This window comes from Hypanus sabinus, unplaced genomic scaffold, assembly GCF_030144855.1.
Source record: "Hypanus sabinus isolate sHypSab1 unplaced genomic scaffold, sHypSab1.hap1 scaffold_980, whole genome shotgun sequence".
Classification (NCBI taxonomy): domain Eukaryota; kingdom Metazoa; phylum Chordata; class Chondrichthyes; order Myliobatiformes; family Dasyatidae; genus Hypanus; species Hypanus sabinus.
The window spans coordinates 10,538-23,215 of NW_026781836.1; positions in this window are offsets into that span (position 1 = coordinate 10,538).

Here is a 12,678-nt window from a genome sequence, read left to right on the forward strand (position 1 = left end):
ACCACACTGATGCATTTCTTCCGGCTGTCTTTAGTATAAATCCCTCCACATCCCCACAGGGACAGTGAGGTGTCTCATCATTCAGATTCATAATTGTTTTAATTAAATCGCGCGTCAGTGTTGTTCAGAACAGTTTGGATGAACTTACTGATGAATACCATACCCTGGAGTACCGACCGTTCTAAATAAGTTAATCAATGAAAAGGCGAAGTTGTTTTTAATCATATCTGAGGCTCCTTATTAAAGAAGGCTGGTTGGTGTTAGTCAACATAGCCCGTATTATTTAACTGCGGGCATTTGCTCAACTGAGGCCGATAGTCAATACTCTTTGCTACATTCACGTGTCATTGCAGTAATACCGAATGTGGCGATTGACTCACTTTAACTGAGACATTTCCAATTAAAAATGTCATGTGATCTCTCACATGAATAACCTATATTGCCCATAGTTTGACAGATTAATAGATATCATTAAATTTCAGAAATGCTACACATTTAAAAATGTTCCGATGGAAAACTGGCAAAAAATATGTATAATTTCCTCCAATATCGATAGTACAGTGATCAATCCAATATTACTGATTAATCTCTAAAACTGTCTCAAAACAGTACATTCCTCCAACTTCCAGATCAAAATTCACAACAACGCATCCTGTAAACTGGAAAGTAAAAGATAATGAAGTTGTGGCTGTCCTTCAAAAAAAAAAAACGAGGTGCCTTTCCTCAACAACATTTCCTCTATTTTTTACGTATCTCTGAGCAGCAGATTTCACACGGCCTGAAAACTGTGCGGCAGTTCCAGCTGTGTGGCAGCAAAGTCGTTGCGCGCTGGGGCATTTCAGTGACTGAGCGGCCGAGCACCCGGGCAGCTGAGACGGAACAGAGTTGCTAAATGTGACTACGATCTGAATCTGCACTTTTTCATGACGAAGTGAACACGAACATTGAGAAGGTCGAGAAGTCAAACTGTCCTTTGAGATTTGGACTTCAACAACCCATCAAACCAATGACAGAATTTATCTCTACTGTCCATGGTCCTGAAGCTGCTCACTCTGCACTGTCCATACCTCCCCAAATCTAGAGTCGGCTGCTGTGGCAAATATCCCTGTGCACTGCGCTGTCACTCTTCCTCTCTTGTGAACTTCCATCCAGACTGCCAGTTCTAGCTTCGAATTCATATTAACCAACAATAACTCCCTCGGCCCTGCACGATATTTTCAGCGTTATCTGAGAAGAATTATAAGAGCGCACGTGGAAACAGACCGACATGTTGGATTGAGATTGGTTAAGTGTTTATCTAAAATGACTATTCGGTTCCCTGTGATATTATATTCATATCGGAGCCCAATCAGAGTCTTTGGGTGGAGAAATAGTTGCTCAAATCTAATTCATCCTTGCCATTTGCATATCAAATTCAGGAATTTTGGGTAAGTAATCTTCTCTTTGAATTAGAAAGAACCAGTTCTGCTGTATTATTCAGCTCTGCATTTAAATAATTTCGCATAACACTTCGTTTGTATGTCTCTTCCTGCCTGTCTGTCTATCTATTTCTCTCTCTCTCACTCTCTCGCTCGCTCCCCCAACACTCTCTCACTCTCTCTCCCTCTCTCACTCTCTCTCTCTCTCTCTCCCAACCCCCTCTCTCTTCCCTCTCCCCAATGTGCACCTTTAGCCAGCAATTGCATTGACGAAGCAATAACCCGGTAGCCCCGGTTTCAAAATATGAGGATTGGGTTATCTCATTGAGTTATCGGATTACCCCACCCTCCCTACAGCTTAACTTTAACATATACTTATGCAGAACAGAAACAGGCCCATCAACCCATCACGTCCTTGCCAGTCATCAGACATGTCGTTACACTAATCATGCACAGATCACGGTCTTACTTTTCCGCTCATCCCACATCCATTTGCCCGAAATAAAGAAGCAAGATATTGCTCCGAAAAAATAGCGACTATGCTGTTGCCAACAATCTGCTTAAACAGACTTCCCTTCTACTTTACTTGTGAGCTTGAAGCAGCGGTTCTTCATCTGCTCGGGGGTAAACTCTGGCGATTAGTTTTGAGTGTTTTCTGGTTTTCAATTACGTCTTTTCTGCAACGAGGTTTTCAGTTGTCGATCCGTGAATCTAAAGATTGTCATGTCATTGTCGTAAAACGACACTTCACAGCTATTTCAGCCATTCTGTCTGTCAGTCGTTTTCGAGGAATTCTGCGCCCATCGTGTTTTAATTCTCTTTCTTTAAAACAACATTGGTTTAATTTCTATTGAAACACCGAGGCGCGCATTAGGAATATGACAGGAAAGAGGAATATCCAGGGATCCAACTTCACCTCCGTTCACATGGGGAGTTTTGGAATCCCACACACAAACACCACCAGAGATCAGAATTCAACAGGGGTCTCAGGCGCAGTAAGATAGGGGCTCTATTACCACGCGGTTACCTTTCCCACTTTGATATTGAACGTGCTGTAAATATACTTTATTAAAAATTTGCTTCGTTTGCTTCAAAATACATGTTTGTAACCGAACGCTGTATAACGTACAGATCTTAAAACCGGTGGGTCTTCTGGTGCACGGCGATTTCAGGATCATCTTTGCTGACTTATAGGAACCGGATGACTGGGCTGTTGGGTTACCGAAATGGCTTTCCTATTGAAGACGGAGTGCAGTGGTCGTTAGATCTTATTCGGACTCGATCTTTAACTCTTTGCGTTCGGCAGGGATCTGGGTTTGTCCCTCTGTGCGACCTGGACGAAAACTTGGCAGAGCGTCTTTGTGTCTTTGATGATGGTGCCCAGGTTGGTGCCTTCATGAACCGCGTAGTGCTTTGGCAAGTAATTCAAGGCATTCGATACATACAAGATGCAATAAGGACAACGTGATGCTTTCTGAGAGGTTATGACCTCTCAGGGATAAAGAGGGGAACCTTTGCTTGGATGAGGAGTATATGTGTGAGGTTTTTCATGAGTACTTTACATCGGAATTTAGGAAAGGGAAGAACGTGCAGGATAGCGAGATCAGTTCTCAGCAGATTGATATGCCGGCGCATTTCCAGGTAAAGGAGTTGTATGTATTGGAACTCTTAAATAACATTACGGTGGTTGTTAGCCTGGGGCCCGACAGGATATGCCCAAGGTTACGGAGAGAGATAGGAAAAGAGATTTGATGGGTTCTTTATCGAGAACTACCTGCCCTCTCTAGTCACAGGCGATGTCCCGGAGGACTGGCTAGTATCTATTGTTCTTCCATTAGTCAAGTAGGGAACTATGGTTAAACCTGGAAATATAGACCAGCGAGTCTCTCGTCAATTTACTGGGAGAATTCCCTGGGATATGATTCATAAGCACTCCAGTTAATTAGAGAGAGCCATCATGGCTTTATGCGGGGCAAGTCGTATCTTATGAAATTAATTGTGTTTCTCACGTGGTGACAAGTGTGGTTGATGAAGGTAGAGCTGTCGATGTTGTGTACATGGATCTAGTGAGGAGTTTGACAAAGTCCCTCAAGGGAGGCTCATCCAGAAGATTGAGATGAACGATGGGGATCTCCTGGGGATTAGTCACTGGGATCCGGAATGAGCTTCCCAGGGAAGACAGAGTACATATTCATGCCGGAGCTCTGTGCTGAGCGGTGTTCTGCAGGGATTTGTACCGGGACCTCTGCAGTTCGTGATGTATATAAATGATATTGATGAAAATTTAGATAGGTGAGTTTGTAAATTTGTGGATCACATGAAAATGGCCGCTGTGGACAGAGTAGACGACTGGCAAAGAATGCAACAGGATATCCGTCAGTTAGAGATATGAGCGGAAAGATTGAGGATGGCGTTTAACTCAGTCAAATATGCTGTGTTGCACCTTGGTAGGTCAAATGGAAATTTGCCATACACTGTCAAGTCGATGGCTTTTATCAGAGTTGATGAGCAGTGGGGACACGAGGACCCAGCCGCTGGAATTTGTCGCAGACAGCAGAGAAGTCTGCCGCCTCACAATAGCTTCCCGTAATATCCATCAGTAGCAGTTATATCCGCTGCGATGAGGCACTTTGAGAGGTTGGTCATGAAGCACATCAATTCCAACTGAGGAGTTGCTCCCTTCCGATCCCATCTGCATTACGTCAAACGACGTCAACAGCAGATGCCATTTCATTGGCTCTTCACTCAGCGCTGGAACATCCGGACAGGAAGCTACTGACGACCGGATGCTCTTCATAGACTCCAGCTCAGCATTGAACACCGTCACCCCCTCAGAACCTGTCACCCAGTACATGACCTGAGCTTTAGCATCTCCCGGGAAACTGGATGCTCGATTTCCTCATCGGCAGAGCCCGGTCAGTTCGGATTGTCAGTAATATCTCCTCCACGTTCACCGCCAGTAGACGTGACAAATGATCAGCGACCAAGGACGACGTGCTCAGAACAGATCACAAAACTACTCGATACTGCAAGGGTGAAAAGACCCCGATAGGAGTTGTATACAGACCCCCGAACAGTGGTAAGGATATGGTCTACAAATTACACCGGGAGATAGAAAGTGCATGCCGAAAGGGCAATATTCCCTACAGCTCACAAAATTACTCCATACTCTTCCTCTTCTAAATACACTTCCTCTTCTGAACGGCGATTCGTTGTAGTATGTGATATTCCTTTTCAGGATGTACTTTGAGCAGACTAAATGATTCGGGGATTTTGTGATCACCTTGAGGATACGGTGAAGATGAGAGCGGAGACAGCCCTCGCTGCGGGGGGCCGCGTTGCTTCCTGATGGCGGGACACGAACACGCGGTCGGCTCCATCACTCCGTGCAGATTAAAGCGTCCAGCGAAATTGAAATGATCGATGATGAGAGCTGAAACCGACCTGGTGATCAGCCAGTCTGTCTGTGTCGGACTGGTCTCCATCTCTTGTCGCTGCTGCTGGAGGACGGGAGGTGCGTGACTCTCCGGTCTCAATCCGTCAGGTTCATCAGCGGCCATCGGGCTCCTGGACGGGATTCACTGACCAGTGATGGTGGTGACGAATCAGCCAATTCGAAATCACTCTCTGCTTGATATATTTTCAGAAACTTCATGTGCTGTTATAGACAAATCCAATACGTCCTGTGTCATTTGAATATCAATGCTTGAGACGTACGCTTCCAGAATTATGGTACTGCTGGCAAGATTACGTTTTGTTTTCCGACATTACAAATATTATATAGAGTTGTTTAACAATACAGCTGAAACGTCTGTCTTCACGGGAGTTTGAACATTTTGGATCATAAATGGGGTATTCATTTATAATAAAAGATCGAGTATTCACAGTGTGTTTACTCTAAACTGAAAGAGATTACAGGTTTATATAAAATAACGACTATAGAAGCGTCCAGATTGCAACTATAATTAGCCGTGGATTATAACAGGCGATATAATATTACTTGACATCTTGATGAGGCAGATTTTGAGAATCTTACCTCTCATGAGTTGGATATGGAAACCAATGAGAATGAAGTTAAGGTGTGGAGAATGTTACGTTTTCAAAATAGTTTGTGGAGACAGTTTTGTTTTAAACACAGAGATCGGTTGGCGCCCGCAATGTGCCGGAGGGGACTGTTAAAACGACTACAGTTACTATCAGAAAAAGACAATGAGACAGGCTGCTGGTTGGATAGCAAGCCCGGCAGCACCTCTTCTTTCATGGTGGTGAATATGGAATATGGATTTTGTGGCATTTCTGCCTGAGCTCATGGGCGGTTTTGCAAATGCATTAACACTCTGAGGTGAGCGGATAGTTCACCACGTTCTTCACCCTCTCCCAGAACCTGGACTAGATGGCCGCGTAAATAAATGTCTTCGTGTAGAGGTAGTACTTAAACAGCAAAGTCCGACTTGTGAGACATATTCAGACTCGTTCCACTCTGCTCCGGCTAAGTGAATTCAAAATGATAATAATCGGCTAATAATTAACAAAAAACAGATGATAGAATTAAGTGAGTATGTGTGGTCGCCGGCTTGAGTACTGCAGATGACTTTTCCAGGCCCAATGTCTATGAGCCCATTCCGTGCCGGAGTCCGCTGCAGGATGGAGGCTGAACAAGAGGGTATTCTTCTGGGGTTGCAGACCCGTGTATGTGCTTGCCTTGGAGGGAGAAACGGAGCTTGATTTACCGTTGGTCTTTTGTTTCTTGTTGTCTCCCATTCTGTTCTATTCTGTGTGGATTTGCCAAGCATGTAGAGTCTCATGTTCTGGGGAAAAATACCATTCTACTCATGGAGGCATTTCAAAGAGATTTAAAAGTGGTTTATTTTTTCTTGACTACTCATGAAGAATAATGACGGCAGGACAAAATAATAAAAGAAAAACATGATTCATTAGCTGTGTTGCTTACTATATTGTAATTACAATTGTGATTTGCATCCCTCCTGTGACTCTCCCCACGGAGTATACTCTGGACTATAATAACGACGACATTCAGCAACTTGATTCATTGGGATGATCAGGTCTGATTCGCGAGATGATGGGGTACCCGCTAATTTTCCGGATAGACCGGATCTATTACCCGGTTCTTGCTGCCGTCGGTGTCCCAGGTGAGATAAAGACGACTGAAATTAAATATTATTGTACTACTGTGGTCTGTTGTGTGGAGTGTTTAGTGTGGATAAAAAGCAGCTGGTTTAAATATTTTAATGAAATATTAACGGAGACGTGGAAATGTTCTGCTTCTGTAAAGTTCAATAAATAATCCATATACATAAGTGAAAAAGGCTCTATTTGAAGCACAGGGATCAGATCAGAGATAATTAAGGTCCCTTCTTTAAATGTCGGTTGTTCTGAACATCATGCAGACATATTAAAGCAATAATGTTTACCCATTATCTTGTTTTCACATCTGCTATTGATGGTGGGTCTCTACTGCTTATTTGGTTCAGTTTGTGGTTTACCAGCGGACTAGAATAAGTGATTTGTCGCGTTATCAGTCAGCGATGCCCATCGCCAGTAGTTCCCATTCTCCTGGAGACTCAGGAGATGCAGATTCTGGAAACTTGCTAGTCTGAACGCAATGCTTCGACCCGAAACGTCGGTAGATACACACTTCTAAGTTTTTTTTTCATTCAAGGCTCTGCCAGACAAAAGTGGACGACTGAGATCCGCCGCTTTCTGAGTGAAACATGTCTCATCATTTAAATCCTGATGCGTGACTATTATCATTACCCAGTGTAATGTGAGAAGCCCTGCCTGTGGCAGAGAGCACAGAGCAATGGGTCAATTGGATTATTGTCAAGGTTAACCGTACATTAGAGAGACAAAAGGAAATGTGTTTCCCATTCCTTTCTCACCAGTCACTATGAAATTCCAAAATATCACTTGTTCCTTCAAGAAGAGGTAAATACATTAAAAATGCTGGAATTTTCAGCGAGTGACGCAGCAGATGTGCACAGAGAAAGATATCGAAACATTAGGATCGATCGTGAGTCATCCGGACAGTTGTGATTGGTACTAACATCGCATTTCACTTGTCAACACATCGAGTAACTTCAACAATTAGAGTTAGTTCTTCTATCCTTTCATGCAGGGGTAATGTGTAATCATAAAATAAAACAAATTCAAGGCAGAATTTGGAGAAATTGTATTTGACTCTTTATATATTTAAAAGGCTTTATCTACGCCGCAATTGTGTCAACATAATTGTAGATTTCCTGTCTCTTGCAGTGAACTTGGTGACAATTGTGATCCTGTCACGAGGAAGGTGCGGTTTGTCCAAATGCATCACTCGCTACCTGATGGCCATGTCAGCGGCGGATCTGCTGGTGGTTATTGTCGAAGTGATAATGCGTCGAGTTAATTTCATGTATTTCTCATTGAATTTTCTGTTTCTCACGCCAGTTTGTAGCATCAATTTTGTCGCGTACATTATAGCTGTGGACTGTTCTGTCAGGTTTACCGTCGGTTTTACCTTCGATCGCTTTGTGGCAATTTGCTGTCAGAAGCTTCAGTTAAAATATTGCACCGAGAAAACAGCTTCGGTGATTATCGCTGTTGTGATTGTATCAAGCTGCCTGAGAACAATCCCTTTCCATTTTTTGCATGTCCCTTTAGTCATCATTAACAATGTCGGATGGGGCTGCGTTGGAACACCTGATTATGTAACATCACCGCTGTGGAGAGCTTTCGAGAGGATCGAAAGCATCATAACCCCCTTATCACCAATCCTGTTCATTTCACTCTGTAATGCTCTGACCGTCAGACATATTATCGCGGCCAATAAAGTTCGCAAGCAATTCCGAAACAATGGAGAGAATTCAAAGGATGATGCAGAGGAGAAGAATCGGAAGAAGTCCATGATTTTACTTTTCACCATTTTCGGCCAATTTCATGTTACTCTGGATGATATATGTCGTACATTCTTTGAACTGGCCGGTGAGGAACTTCTTTTATCATGATCGGTTCTTTAGTGACCCAGTGTATATCGTCCAGGAGGTTGGGGTTATGTTACAGATTCTCAGTTCGTGTACAAACACGTGTATCTATGGATTAACTCAGCGGAAATTCAGAGAGGAACTGAGTAATGGCGCGAAATACATATTTACATTGAACGGGAAAATGCGCAAACTATAGTTAAACAGGGAAATGTACAGAATATAGATGAGTAGGATTCTGTGATATTGTTAAAAATTATGTGTAGGTTAGGGGGAAATTGGAAATTGAAAATATATTAATAAATAGAGTTTCATTGTAAAATGTTGTGGAGACCGGGTGTGAGAGAGAGAGAGAGAGAGAGAGAGAGAGAGAGAGAGAATGAGAATGAATTGATGAATTGTGGTGAATCAGCCACGGTCCCCTGTATTTGTGTTGTGCCAAATCTAGATAGTTCACATTGTCATTGTCCTTCTATTTAAATGCTTTCAATTATCTAACTCCACAACCCTTAAAGGATTAGTATCGTACACTTTCAGTAATGTTTATGGAAATAATCTCCAGTGTATCTCAGTTAACAATGAGTTCCGAAAAACGTCCGCTTGATCGGGACTCTCCCACATGTGGAGGCATCTCACTTGGCTGCTGTCTGTGATGCTTTTTCATTTTCTGCCTTTGATGACGTGGATTGCCCGAAAGTGGTCGAGTTCACTCTTGTATTATATAATCATATAACCATATAACAATCACAGCACGGAAACAGGCAATCTCGGCCCTCCTAGTCCATGCCGAACTCTTAATCTCACCTAGTCCCACCTACCCGCACTCAGCCCATAACCCTCCACTCCTTTCCTGTCCGTATACCTATCCAAATTTACCTTAAATGACACAACTGAATTGGCCCCTACTACTTCTACAGGAAGCTCATTCCACACAGCTATCACTCTCTGAGTAAAGAAATACCCCCTCGTGTTTCCCTTAAACTTCTGCCCCCTAACTCTCAGATCATGTCCTCTCGTTTGAATCTCCCCTACTCTCAATGGAAACAGCCTATTCACGTCAACTCTATCTATCCCTCTCAAAATTTTAAATACCTCGATCAAATCCCCCCTCAACCTTCTACGCTCCAATGATTATAGACCTAACTTGTTCAACCTTTCTTTGTAACTTAATTGCTGAAACCCAGGTAACATCCTAGTAAATCGTCTCTGCACTCTCTCTAATTTATTGATATCTTTCCTATAATTCGGTGACCAGAACTGTACACAATATTCCAAATTTGGCCTTACCAATGCCTTGTACAATTCCGGATACATTCGCTCTTTTGAATGCCTTCCATGTTCAAAGCTCAAAGTTCACGGTAACTTTCCGATCGAAGTACATGTGTGTTACCATATACAACCCTGAGAATTGTTTTCATACGGGCAGACATAGTAAATCCAAGAAATACAACAGAGTCAATGAACAAGCGGACCCAACCTGATGGCCAATAACCAATCTGAAAATACAACTGGAAAAAGTAATAATTAAGCCGGAAATATTCAGCAAATGCGATCAAGAATGTTTGAAAATGAGTCGATAGGCTGTGGGAACAGTTGAGTAATGGGCAAGTGGAGTTTTAAAACTGTGCTTGATTGCTGGCATGAAGTTCGTCAAACATAGAAAAGCTCCAGCAATATGCAGGCCCTTCGGCCCACAAAGCTGTACTGAGCATGTCCTTACCTTAGAACTACCTCGGCTTACCCATAGTCCTCTATTTTTCTGAGCTCCATGTACCCATTCCGGAGTCTCTTTAAAGACCCTGTCGTTTCCGCCTCCACCACCATCGCCGGCAGCCCATTCCATACACTCACCACTCTCTGCGCAAAAAAAAACTTACCCCTGACGTCTCCTCTGTCCCTGATTCCAGGCACCTTAAAACTGAGTACGCTCATGTTAGCCATATCCCTCCTGGGAAAAAGCCGCTGACTACTCAGACGATCAATCCCTCTCATCAGCTTATACACCTCTATCCGGTCACCTGTAATTATTCAGCAGGAAATATTCAGCAAATCTGATGAAGGCTATCTTACCTTTATAAATATTATTCCCCTTTAAATAAATAAATCAGGATTTACTTTCCTTACATTTTCCAATGCAGTAGAATTATAGCTACAGCCATCGTTTGCTCTCTGTTTTTATTCTTTTTTACTTTCTCCAGTACTACATTCGCTAACAATTAGCTATTGTCTTTGGCCCGTCTAAACTCTTCTGAAAAATACAGTTGAGGTTGATCATTCTACACTGAAGTGAACCGAACCTTACACCGTAAGCCAGCAATTGGGACAACAGTCTTTGGTCTGGTGAAAATGCCACACCACATTACAATTCCCCATTCTATTCCCGCCCCTACCCCCACTACAGCAGTGACCACGTGACCTCCCGCTAAATCCCTTTCATTCTTCACGTCCATTAAACTTTCAAATGATGATCTCATCCGATCGCCTCTCACCGTTACGCATCGTGCCGGGTTTTACTGATTCAGTAAAAAGCTGAAGGCATAGTTTGGTAACTGAAGCGTTGCCACTTCACTCGCTCAAGCCTCTCTCCCGGGGACCAATTTTAACCTGAGACACACCTTATTACTGGGAGTCTTTGGAAAAGCGGCTCCTCTGCCCGGCGCTATCAGCCACTGGACTCCGCGGCGAGAAACTGACCTGTCACAAACTCCGTACGTCTCGGGTGTTCACGACTCCGGTCCGGCCAAACCCGTGAGGTTGGGATGTCTCTCCCACCCAGACCCCGGTTTGAGTGAATGCTGTGTGATTTACTGTCCCCCTGCAATCGCCCGTCGGCAAGAAATAACAGATCGTGAACTGTGTACAGTTATAAAGAAAGTATATTCACGAACCTTAACTTAGCGAAATAGTTATTAAAGAAAACAAAAGGTCTCATTATAATTAAACAACGAAATGTAGACGTGGAGCTCATCTTGAAGTTGTCTGTCACTCACGCTCTCCGCCCTCGGTCTGTGTGGAAATACACTCCACCTTCCGAATGTCTCTCGGTATCCATCCCGAACAAACGGGCTCTCCCCCGGGAGTGTCGGCCTTCCTCCTTGAAGCCATTCACCTGCACCAAACACCCTGTGCCGCAGGGACAGCATCCTCAGCCATCTTCCCCCCGTCTTCTCCCAGCTCCCCCAAAAGGACATCGCCCCACCCTAGTGTCCCCCACAAAACCCTCTCGGTCCAGAATTCCCTCGACTGTCTGACACCAGATTCCTCAGCTGAACAACAAAGCCCCTTATCTCAGCTCAAACCCAAACAGTCTGAGAGCAGAACAGACTGTCCTTACAGATCCGCTGAAATTAAATACCTACAGCCTGGCAGAGAATAAATAATCTGAACCAGGGCGTTACACCTGCAATCCTGAATCGCTGTGTCTAACTTTATCTATTGGCGTCCGCTGTCTGATAGTAGGACAGGATTGCGTGCTTAATGTCACAGCGTTTGAATGCTTTAGAAAATTCATAGAGGGAGATAAACGATAAGAGGGAGTTGGACAACTAATCACAGAAATACCACAACTGCACTCAGAGGGGGTCTATGGGTGGAACTCAGAACAGGAAGGGTGCAATCACTCTGACGGCATTGTACTACAGAGCCCCCAATAGTCACCGGGACATTGAGCAACAGATATGCGGTCAGATCCAGGAAAGGTGTAAAAACAATAGCGTTGTTGTCATGGGGGATTTCAACCTCCTGACTATAAGCTGGGATCTCTGAGTACAAGAGGTTTCGACGTGGCAGAATTCGCCAGGTGCATCCGGGAGGGTTTGTTAAACCAATGTGTTGATAGAGCATAAGGAGGAGGGGCTGAAGTGGATCCTGTGTTGGGTAATGAACCCGGCGAGGTGACCAACCCATCAGCAGGTCAATAGACAGGAAACAGTGACCACAACTCCTGATAACACCAGAGCCCATGGAATTCAGGAAAGTGGGGTAAATATAAAGAAGATGTGACGAGAAGTATTTTTTACACAGACGGTGATGGGTGCCTGGACTGGGCTGCCTGGTGTGGTGGTTTTACCTGTCATTTTGATAGACATACAGATGTGATTAAAATGGAAGGAGATGGACATTTTGTAGGCAGAAACGGTTGGTTCACTGAGCCGCAATGAGTTTGGCACAATATTGTGGCCCAAGATCCTGTTTCCTTGCAGAACTGTTCTATGTTTTCTCTCTCTCTCTCTCTCTCTCTCTCTCTCTCTCTCTCTCTCTCTCTCTCTATCTCTCTCTCA